At 32.9% G+C, this 12,079-nt stretch overlaps 1 pseudogene; it reads left to right on the forward strand.

Moving 5' to 3' along the window:
- The first annotated feature begins 3,885 nt into the window (after positions 1-3,885).
- LOC131506148 (NADH dehydrogenase [ubiquinone] 1 alpha subcomplex subunit 5-like) lies at positions 3,886-4,226 on the forward strand (annotated as a pseudogene).
- Positions 4,227-12,079: the final 7,853 nt, after the last annotated feature.

Below are 12,079 nucleotides of genomic sequence, written 5' to 3' on the forward strand. Positions count from 1 at the left end.
AATGAATGGAAAAAGAAATTCTGGTATATATATGCAATGGGATACTATTCCCATAAAAAAATAATAAAAAAAAGAATGAAATCTTGCCATTTGCAACAACATACATGGGCCTTCAAGTCATTATACTAAGTGAAATAAGTAAGGCAGAGAAAAACAAATACCATATTGTTTTATTTATATGTGGAATTAAAAAATCAAGCAAGCAAGCAGGCAAACAAAAATTCATAGATAACAGAGAACAACGGACTGATAGTTGGCAGAAGCAGAAGGTGGAAGGTGGGTGAAATGGAGAAGGGGTCAAAAAGTATAAAATGCCAGTTGTAAAGTAAATAAGTTATGGGAATAAAATGTATAGCATTGTAAGTCTAGTTAATATTATATGAAAAAAAAGAAAATGCACACTGTTATTAAGAGCCACACCTAAAATTTCCTGCAGTTTAGCTCCACAAAGTAAAAGGTTTTGAATTAAATAACATATATTTCTTTTTTGTTGAAGCAATACAAATAAAATAACTCCTGTATTCCTTCTAATTCATAAGAGTGGAATGAATCTTTTTTTCTTTGTTTATTTATTTTTGAGAGAGAGAGACAGAGCCTGAGTGGGGGAGGGGCAGAAAGGGAGGGAGATACAGAATCCAAAGCCAGCTCCAGGCTCTGAGCTGTCAGCACAGAGTCCAACTGGGCTCAAACTCACAGACCTCCAGATCATGACCTGACCTGAAATTGTAGGCTTAACTGACTGAGCCACCCAGGAGCCTTGATGAATGAATCTTAATCATCATTTCTCATGTAAATTAACATCAGAGAACCCTGAAAATGTCTTACAGTTCAACAAATTTACATGTAAATACAGATATGAGTTTAGAAAAACAGCAACTCAAGGACTGTCCATTGCAAAAGACAGAAACTGCTTAATGATAAATTTGCATCTCTGTAATTAAAACAATTCTAACATATCAAAGTATTCTTCACTTAGCATAAAATACCAATACAAACATTAAACAATGTGAAAGAAGGAATGAATAATTTTCAATCTCTTCTCCTTTATTGTTTTCATCATGGTGTGTGTTATTTTTTTTCCCAACTTGCCATTATGCACACTTAAAATATATTTAACTATAAATCTGCTTGTCTCTCTCTAGGCTATAATTCATTGTGTGTACTTACACCCTAAAAAAACTTCCTCCTGCTTGAGTTACAAACTTTCATTGGCAGAAATTAGAGACAAAAATTATTTTGCCTAATATGAAGATCATGTAAGTCTTCTGCTCTTCTGACTCCCTACAACTTCTGTTTTTGTTTATTTGTTGTTTTACAGATTGTAAAAGTTATACTTAAATCCTAAAGTTTATTATCACTTCCCTTATTTGACAAATGAGAAGACTTTGGAGACTTAATGATATTCTTCTAGAATTATACAACTAATAGAAGTCTCAAAATTGTCAAAATACACTATATCCTCTCCTCTTTGACACCAAAATGTGTAGTTGCAATACCATTAGTGATCCCAGGAACTGAAACTGGGTGCATATTTTACTTATAGCTTCATACTGATAGTATTATATGATGATATATATCTTTGAATATACAATAAAGTTCCTACATGTATGATAAGTGACGGAGATTAGCAGACATTTTAAAAAGATCTACTTTTTTTTTTTAAATTTTTTTTCAACTTTTTTTATTTATTTTTGGGACAGAGAGAGACATAGCATGAACGGGGGAGGGGCAGAGAGAGAGGGAGACACAGAACCGGAAACAGGCTCCAGGCTCTGAGCCATCAGCCCAGAGCCCAACGCGGGGCTTGAACTCACGGACCGTGAGATCGTGACCTGGCTGAAGTCGGACACTTAACCGACTGTGCCACCCAGGCGCCCCAAAAAGATCTACTTTTTAGAATGGTTATAAAAGGACACTTTGATAATGTGAGGAAAATTTAATTGTACTGGTTCCCATCACTCTATTAGCCCACAATAACACAAAAATTATTGTTAAATTACTAGAGTACAGATTAAAGACAGTAGACTAAAGCTGTAGAGAGATATGATGAATTTTTAAAAACCAAGCTTTTTAATGTATAAAAATTCTTATCTTCCCAGTTTGTTCATCACAAAAAATATTCATTCTATATTTTATTCTCAAATATGCAATATATACTTTGAAATGGAAATAATACCTTGGGGTAAGTGATAATGAACTCCTTTCAATTACATTTTATGGTTATGACCTTTATTCTGACAATAATTTAACATTTTAATTAAATCTGAAGTCATTATCTTTTCTAAAAATTTGTCCTTCATCCCTCTTGATATAATTTAATGAAGTAATTTTCCATCCCAATCTGCAATATCTGGTTATGAATCTTAATACCATTTTTCAATGAAATATTTCTCTGTTATTTATCTTAAGACAATCTTTGAATGACTGGAAAATTAAGAAATACTTTGACTTATCAAATAGTTGAATAATATAAAGTTGTGGTAAATGTATATAATTAGTCCATAAGTGTAAATGTGTTTTAAACTGACCTGACATGCAAATAAATTATGTGCAAGTAAAATTCTTTAAACTTTATGACTCCAGAACTTCACATCATCTTAGAGAAAAAAAATGGTGAGAGAGAGAGAGAGAGAACGAGGGACCAAAATCAGACTCTTTAACTATAGGGAACAAACTGATGGTGATGGCAGGGGAGGTGAGTGGGGGGGAAGGGAGAAATCAGTGACTGGGATGAAAGAGTACACTTACCATGATGAGCACTGTGTAATGTATAGATTGCTGAATCAGTATATTATGCACCTGAAACTAATATAACACTACATGTATACACTAAAATTAAAACTAAAAAACTTAATAAAAATAATATCTAAGGTCAAAAAACTGAATTATTTGAAGTCTATAGCCTAAAAATGGAAATTTATTTATTCATGTATTTACTTGAATTAATTACCCACTAGGTACAAGAGTACATTTTGTCAAAAAAAAAAAAAAACATTCATTGAAAAAAAATCTGTGACTCTATGTATGAGTACTATAGTGGTTGTTTGGATTGTAGCATTCATGCTATAATGCAAAGATGTGCTTGAAAGTGTAACACTGAATAGAGACAGTAAAAAAAAAATCTTTATCTAGTCACATAATAGGGAAACCACAGAAAAACTCATGTCTTATTTTCTATTCTTTTACTTTCAACTTTATGCCCTATGTCCCCTGTACATAGCATAAGATTATTGATAATATATGGTAATGGATAAATTCATAGGCTTTGTAGTTAAATGCTAGAACTTAAATTATAGCTTACTGTCTTATAAAATTTAACTTTTTCCTACCAGTTTTCTCTCTATAACTTTAGACATATATTAATATAATTCACATTGATATATTAAAGGTGAAAAGTATATGATTATCTCAATAAAAATAGAAATATATTTATTATAAATCGAAACCTATTTGAGATTAAAATAAAAAAAATTATCAAATACTATCTTATTAAAAAATCCTGAAAGCTAATATCATACATTATGCTGAAATAGGACAATCATATCACTTAAAATCAGGAATGAGATTAAAATGCTTGCTATCTCCAATTTTACTAAATAATGTGTTGAAGGAACTTATCAAAGAAATAGGACAGAAAAAGAATTTGAATATATTTAAGGATACACAACACATATTCCAAGCAATCCTTTTCTGCAAGATAAGATCATTTAAAGACATTATTCAAATATTAGATTGCATCATATTCTCTATTTATAAGCAATATTTTAAAAGTAGAATCCATTATAATAGAGATAGCTTAATAAATTGTTTGACAATATCAACAGTTATTTCTTATGTAGTGGTCTGGGTGAAAACTTTGGAGTAGTTTTAAGAGATCATGGAGACATGGTGGGTTTGCTGTAGAAGACCACTGGCCTTGTGTGTTTGGCTATATGTGAGGGTCCACACAAATGGCTAAGCATATTGTACACAAAGATTCTTGACGTTCTTGAACAAATTCCTAAAAATGCAGCATATTAAGAGTATACAAAACAGATTGTGAATGAGAAACTGAACATGGTTAAATGGAATCAGATGTTAAGAGATTAGAAGACCATCTTCAGGGTGGCCAATTAGGAGAGGTGATTCTTCAGGCTGAAAATGAACTAAGTCTGGCAAGAAAAATGATTCAGTGGAAATTTTAACTGGAAGAGCCTCCTGCCAACCAATGGCAATGGCCAATATAATAATCATTAAATGACTAGTGTGTTCATGGGAAACAGATGCAATTAAATGTACTTTCATGTTAAAGATGTTTCTATATTATTGACAACTTATAATCAAGAAAACTAATGCAGAAAATATTTAGGAAACTTGTTAATATTGATGAGTATGGTAATGGGGACTTGTAAGTCCAATTTTGATGTGTAAAGCATTAATTTAAGTTATTTAAAAAATAGAGAGATCATGGAATAAAAGGAATAGAGAAAGTAACAGTAACTCATAAGCAGCAGAGTTTTCAAGCAAAAGAGAACACTTATTTTTGCTTTATCTTGTTTGGTTTGTTCTATGCTGATGGAAAAGACATAGATTTAAGCATATTTTAATTAATTTGAGAGAGAGAGAGAGAGAGAGAGAGAGCAGGGGAGAAGGGCAGAGGAAGGGAGAGAGAATCTCAGTCTCCATACTCAGCATAGAGCCCAGCGTGGGCTCCATCCCACAACCCTGAGAGCATGACCTGAAGCTAAAATCAAGAGTCAGACACTCAACCAACTGAGCCACCCAGTAACCCCTAGAAATGATGTAGTCTTGAATGAAAACCTTTTAGTGTAGAAAAGACAAAGGAGAGTTGGTAGAATGATGTTCTGAAGTAGAGAAGCAGAATGGACCCTACTGCACAAGTGAATGAATTGGTATCATATAGGATAGTGGAAAGTGCATCTGTGCTCAAAGTGGAAAGGAAAAACATGTACTGAGTATTTGTGGTAGGACATTAGGTGAAAAACCCCTTAATGATTACATCAATTTCCTCAGTAAAGAAGGAAATGAGATTATCTTCTGAGACTAGCAATGCAGCTGTTTGGCAGCTTTAAAGACCCACTAAATGTCTGTGGAAATAAGATAAAGGTAAAATTTTCAGCATGATTTTTACCTTATCTCTGTCCATGTTCTATATTCAGGTTATGGATTATGGTTCAAAACAGTGATACTGGGTATGAGAAGAACTGCCCAAGTTTGTGTACTGCTGTCATTTATAAGAAAAAAAAAAAAGTATTCTCTGGTTTACATTTAGATATTGGCCCTGAGAAAGAAAGAAGAACCAAGAATAATACCAGAGTCATTATCTTGGACTCAAGGGCAAATCAACTAATATAACTAGAAAATTGGGTGGAGAGGTTTGTGCAGGGGTTGGGGATGAAGAAAACCAATTCTATCAGCTTTGGCTTTTTGTGTGAGATTTTATTTTGTGAATTCAGAGTAAAAACATTTAGTTGCTTATAGGATATAAATGTTTGGAGTTTAATAAATCCTTGTAGGGGTGCCTGGGTGGCTCACTCGGTTGAGCGACCAACTTTGGTTCAGGTCAAGATCTCATGATTCATTAGTTCAAGTCCCACGTCAATCTCTGCACTGACAGTGTGGAGCCTGATTAAGGTTCTCTCTCTCCCTCTCCACACCCCCCTTTCTCTCTTAAAATAAATAAGTAAACTTAAAAAAAAAAACTAAAATAAGCAGAAGGAATTACATCAAACTAAAAACTTATGTCCAATGAAGGATACCATCAACAAAACAAAAATGCAATCTACTAAATGGGAGCTAGACTGGAAAATCGTATACCTCATGGTGGTTAATATCCAAAATATATAAAACACTTATATGAGTTCATGTCAAGAGAATAAATCACCTGATTTAAAAATGAGCAGAGGATTTGAATAGACATTTTTTTCAAAAAAGATATACAGATGGCCAACAGGCACATGAAAAGATGCTTGACATCACTAATCTTTACGGAAATAGAAATCAAAACCACAATGAGATATCACCTCACACAAGTCTGACTGGCTATTATCAAAAAGACAAAAAAATAACAAGCATGTGAAGAAAAGAGAACCCTCATTCACTGTTGGTGAGAATGTAAATCAGTGCAGAGTGTGGAGATTTTGCAAAAAAAAAACGCACAAAAAACAGACAAACAAACAAAAAACAGAATTGTCATATGATCCAGTAATTCCACTTATCGGTATTTAACCAAACCAAACCAAACCAAACCAAACCAAACAACAACAACAACAACAACAACAAAGTAAAACACCAGTCCAGAGGGATATAGGCACCCCTATGTTCATTGCAGGATTATAATAGCCAAGATATGGAAGCAACATAAGTGTCCATCAATAGATGAGTTAATAAAGAAAATGTGGTACACACACACACACACACAAACACAATAGAATATTATCCATAAAAAAAGAAGAAAATATTGCCTTTGGCAACAACATGGATGGACATGAAGGGTGTCATGCTAAGTGAACTAAGTCAGACAGAAAAAGACAAATATGATTTCACTTGTATGTGTAATGTAAAAAACAAGTGAATAAACATAAAACAGAAACAAACTCAGACACATGAATCAATCTTTTGGTTAAGAGAGTGGGGAGGGATTGGTGCCCAGGCAAAATAAGAAAAGGCAATTAACAGGTATAATCTTCTATTTATGAAATAAATAAGTCATAGGGATGTAATGTAGAGCACAGGTAATATAGTCAGTAACACTGTAATAACTTTGTGCAGTGACAAATGATAACTATGGTGGGAATCATTTTATAATACATAAACATATTAAATCACTATTATGTACACCTGAAACTAATAGGATATTGTGTGTCAATAAAACTTCAATTGATTCAGTGTCTCTCAGGTGATTACATGTCTGTCCACTGAATTTCAATAAAATTTTTTTTTAATGTTTATTTATTTCTGAGACAGAGAGAGAGCATGAGTGGGGGAAGGGCAGAGAGAGAGGGAGACACAGAATCAGAAGCAGGCTCTAGGCTCTGAGCTGTCAGCACAGAGTCCTACATGGGGCTCAAATTCACAAACCGTGAGATCATGACCTGAGCCTAAGTCGGTTGCTCAACTGACTTACTCACCCAGGCGTCCCACCACTGAATTTAAATAAAAAAAAAAATCTCTTAAAATGGTAGGAAGAAATGCAGGAGAGACTAGAGGAGGAGGAGGAGGAGGAGGGGGAGGAAGAGGGGGAGGAGGAGGGGGGAATTTCACGAACTCCCTCTAACTTCTTCTCCAACATCAATATTACATGCCATTTTACCTAGAGTTAACTCCAAGTAACTCAAAACATGAAAAATGCTCATATTACTTGTTCCAAATCAAACTATAACCATTAAGTTTAAGTTTGAGCAGCATTATTTATTAAGTTAACATTACAATTTTATGATAAGTTAAAAGATACATAGGAAAAAAGAGTTATCACATTAGAGTCTATCTTCAAAATGTAGCTAATTAATGCTGAAGTTTTAGAGTTATTTTAGATATTTCTGACTTCCTACTACCTCCAACATGTTTATTAAAATTATAATATTTCTATAAATATAAAAGCAATTAAATGTACACAAGAATAATTTCAGAGTATTTTTCTGACAGATTTGGGGATTAAAAAAGCAGGTTCTATAAGAAGAAAGTAGTGGTTATGAAGAATCTGTAACGGATCTTAGTTCATAACAGTAATATCAGAAGAACAAAACTTTTATTCACATTGTTGCCCTCATTCTAATCCAACATGATTTTTGTTTTTGTTTTCTGTTTTAACTCTAGAATCTCAATTTGAAAAATTGTGTCATAAATCAAGATGAAGAGGAGGATTTAGGAACATTAGAGTCTTTTATAATGACTTGTGACGTTTAAAGGGCCAGGTTTTTTTGTTGTTGTTGTTGTTTGCTTAAGAAGCTAATATTTTAATTTAATATTTTTTTCAAGAATTAGTCCTACCTAGTAAGTTATATGCCAATTAAAATGTGGTAGAAATAATTGGAAAATCTCCTTTCTCCAACAGTAAAATGTTAGTATAACAAAATAACACCACAATAATATCTACCTACTATATTTAAAATATGTTTTTGAAAGCATGGAAACTAATTCATTCCAGACATGAAAAGAGATTTCAAAACAATAGTATTGATTTTTTTCTTTTATTTGTATTTATGATAAATAAGGTAGATCTATTGCTTGAAGCTACAGTTAATACTAAATATTTGATGAATTATATTAAGCTAACCCTTTCTGAATTTAATCATTCCTCCTTTAAGTAGTGTAGCAATGACTTGACAGTATATTCTTAGAAAAGGAACTAAAATCAACATGCAACTTGAGCTCATTTTTAAGGAAAAAAATTCCATTTGTGGGTGAATGCAGGTGTCCCTGTATCTCTCCCTCAAGATTTTATTGGCTATTACTTTGCTTGGAACTTAAGCATATGAATAGACACAATTGTTGAAAAGGCATAAATAAATGGATATGCCTGTGAGAGGCAGTGTTTAATTACCTATATTGTCTCTTTACATATGTTTTATCAAAAGTGTTTTACTCTTTGGGGCGCCTGGGTGGCGCAGTCGGTTGAGCGTCCGACTTCAGCCAGGTCACGATCTCGCGGTCCGTGAGTTCGAGCCCCGCGTCAGGCTCTGGGCTGATGGCTCGGAGCCTGGAGCCTGTTTCCGATTCTGTGTCTCCCTCTCTCTCTCTGCCCCTCCCCCGTTCATGCTCTGTCTCTCTCTGTCCCAAAAATAAATAAAAAACGTTGAAAAAAAAAAAAAGTGTTTTACTCTTTAAATACATATCACTTTTCTTCTGATTTTTAAATTATGCACATTATATATAATATGGGGAAAGAAAAAAATCCCAAGAACTATGTTTTTAAATGATGCAAATTTAGAAGAGATTCAAACTATATTCTTAGTCTTTTTGATGTTTACACATGCAATTATATTGCATATGTATAATATATATTTGATTTTTACATACTGCCTTACATATAAATATATATACTTGATGTTTATCTATGATCACCTAGTTCATATTCTTCATAATGTTTCCTTCAAAAAAAGGTGAAATGGACTATATCAGAAATAAATTTAATGCAAAGATAAACTCACTGGGGAGAATATTTAAAACATATTGGGCCTCCTGGGTGGCTCAGTCAGTTAAGTGTCCAACTTCGGCTCAGGTCATGATTTCATGGTTCGTGAGTTCCTGCCCCGTATCAGGCTCTGTGTTGACAGCTCAGAGCCTGGAACCTGCTTCAGATTCTGTCTCCCTCTCTCTGCCCTTCCCCAGCTCGTGCTCTGTCTGTCTGTCTCTCTCAGAAATAAACATGAAAAAAACAAAAGTAAAAAAAAAAAGTAAATAGCAGCCAGAAAATTAACGAAGAAGATTGAAACTGCAATGAGTCTACACCTGCGGAATTTGAAGTATCACAGAAACTTCAGTAAATTTACCATTTACCCCTACTGGATTCTTCAGACTGAACTTAATGGGAATAAGGAAATAATTTATTTAAAAAGTACAAAATTATATAATAACAAGGAGAGAAGGATATTTAATATGAATGAAAGAGGACATTAAAAATTCATAAAATGATACTGAAGATTGTAAAATCTTTTTGAACAAATGGGAAGAAGGCTGTGTTCTTAAGTGGAATATTTAACAACATTAAAAATTTCAAAACTTATCCCCAGTTTTTTTTTAATTTGATAACCTGATTTCATTTTTATTTATTTATTTATTTATTTATTTAATTTAAATCCAAGTTTGTTAACATATAGTGTAGTAATGGTTTCAGGAGTAGAATTCAGTGATTCATCACTTACATGTAACTCCTGGTGCTCATCCCAAGTGCCTTCCTTGACACCCATCCCTCCCACCTGCCTTCCTTCCAGCAGCCCTCAGTTTGTTCTCCTTATTTAAGAGTGGTTACCTTATGGTTTGCCTCCCTCTCTTTTTATCTGGGTTTTCCTTCCCTTCCCCTATGTTCATCTCTTGTGTTTCTTAAAGTTTCTGTGAAAGAGTAAATATTTCATTGAAACAAAACAAAAACCCATGAAAAACTCTCAGGAAACAGGAAAGGAAAGGAAAATTTCCTCAGAAAATACCACATTACTGTAAACAATTTAATATCATTGTAGGGTAAAAGTAGTAATTAGACACATGCAGAAAAATAAATAAAGCCTCCAGAAGTAGTTTTGTAATATATTACTCTGAATTTCCATTTTTCCAATATCCTCAGGGTTTGTATATACGCATCTAACTCTTTTAAATAACATAAAAGGCCAAAATGTGGATGTATTTTCATTGTGATAAATATTTCCAGATTATTTTTAAAACTTTTGTAGCAATGTACAGTTCTGCAACAGTGTTTTGTTTTAATAAGTTAGATTCTAAAAGCAGAATACTTGAGTTTGAATTCTAACTCTACCGTACACTTGCTGCCTGAACTTGTACAGATTAGTTTACCTAATTATGCCTCAATTTTATCATCTGTAAAGTTAATAGTAGCCAGCTTTGGGGTTATTTTGAGGATTAAATGACTCGATATTTATAAATAAATTTACATAAGTGCTTGACAAAAGCACAATATAAAACAATACTAAATTAAGAATAGTGATGTGATGGGATGCCATGATAAGGCTATATGAATTAAACAAAATACAAAATAATTAGCTTATTAAAATTATACATTTTTCCTGGGCTCCTGAGTGGTTCAGTCTGTTAAGGGAACGACTTTTGCTCTCAGCTCAGATCCTAGTCTCACTTACAATTTGTGATTTCGAGCCACACACTGGGCTCTGTGCTAGCAGCACGGGGCCTGCTTGGGATTCTCTCTATCCTTCTCTCTTTTTCCCTCCCCACTTTGCACATTCTCCTACTCTCTAAGTAAATAAATAAATTAATTAATTAAATCAACATGTTGTGCACCTTATACCTACATAATGTTATATGTTGATTATATCTCAATGAAGCTAGAGAAAGTAAAATTGCACATTTAAGAACATAACACAAACCACAATAGTAATAACTCCATAATTTGTAAATTTTACCCAAAGATGCGAAGGATATGCTTCAACCTTATAATGTTGCTTTTTTTTTTCTATTTTGTCCTTTGTTTCATTTAATCATTTGCTTAAGTTACCATAGTGGGTAGAATGACATTAAAATGAAAGGAAAGTATTAAAATTTTTCTTCATCAATCATGGTGGTATGTTTTTGTAGTTAGCATATTAATCGTACAATATGGGAAGTGCTGTCATGCTGAAATTATACATTACTTATATCGCTGTTTTGTGTTTTATGCTCTTATTTTGATGAGTATTATTATTTACATGTTAAAATACAATATTTTTAAGTTACCCATACTAATTATAGAATTTCACATATATTCTAGGCTATTCCCTTGCTTTATTGAAGCTTTGGAAACATTTGTCTTTATCCACTACTAAAAGCTTACTATTCATTCACCTCAAAATGCCTCCTGGTAATTGGGAGTACATTCAGGGACTTTACCAGTAGAACTTGATATTCCCAAACTCTAGGTGCTAATTTCACCAGCACTTGAGACATAACTCAGCCCCAACTTGGGTATTAGAATCTTTATTTGAGATGCAATTTTATTTGATAGAAATTATTTTAAAGTTTCTGGGAGTCTTCTTTACTGGTCTTTAATGCTTGCTTAATATAGAAAGAAACTTTACTTTTAAACCCTGTTGATGTCTTTATAGGGAAATAATACACAGAAATAGCCGATAGGCTAGCTTATATGAGCTTATGTACTTTCAGCAAATAATTCCCTTGCTTCTCTATCTAGTTATGCTTCTGTGGTAATTTATAAGTTTAGCAACTTTGTTGAACATAATAGAACATATAATATACCTTGGCATCTTATGACGTTGCCCGTCCCGCTTGATTTTTTTAATTTTTATTTTTTACATTTTGTTCTACTCCATTATTCTGCATAAACTACAAAGAGAAATTTCTTTGCAATCCCTCCTTTCATTGTCTATTTGATTTATACTTAATTCAATTAGATTCA

The sequence above is a fragment of the Neofelis nebulosa genome, chromosome 3, assembly GCF_028018385.1.
Source record: "Neofelis nebulosa isolate mNeoNeb1 chromosome 3, mNeoNeb1.pri, whole genome shotgun sequence".
In the NCBI taxonomy this organism is placed as follows: Eukaryota; Metazoa; Chordata; class Mammalia; order Carnivora; family Felidae; genus Neofelis; species Neofelis nebulosa.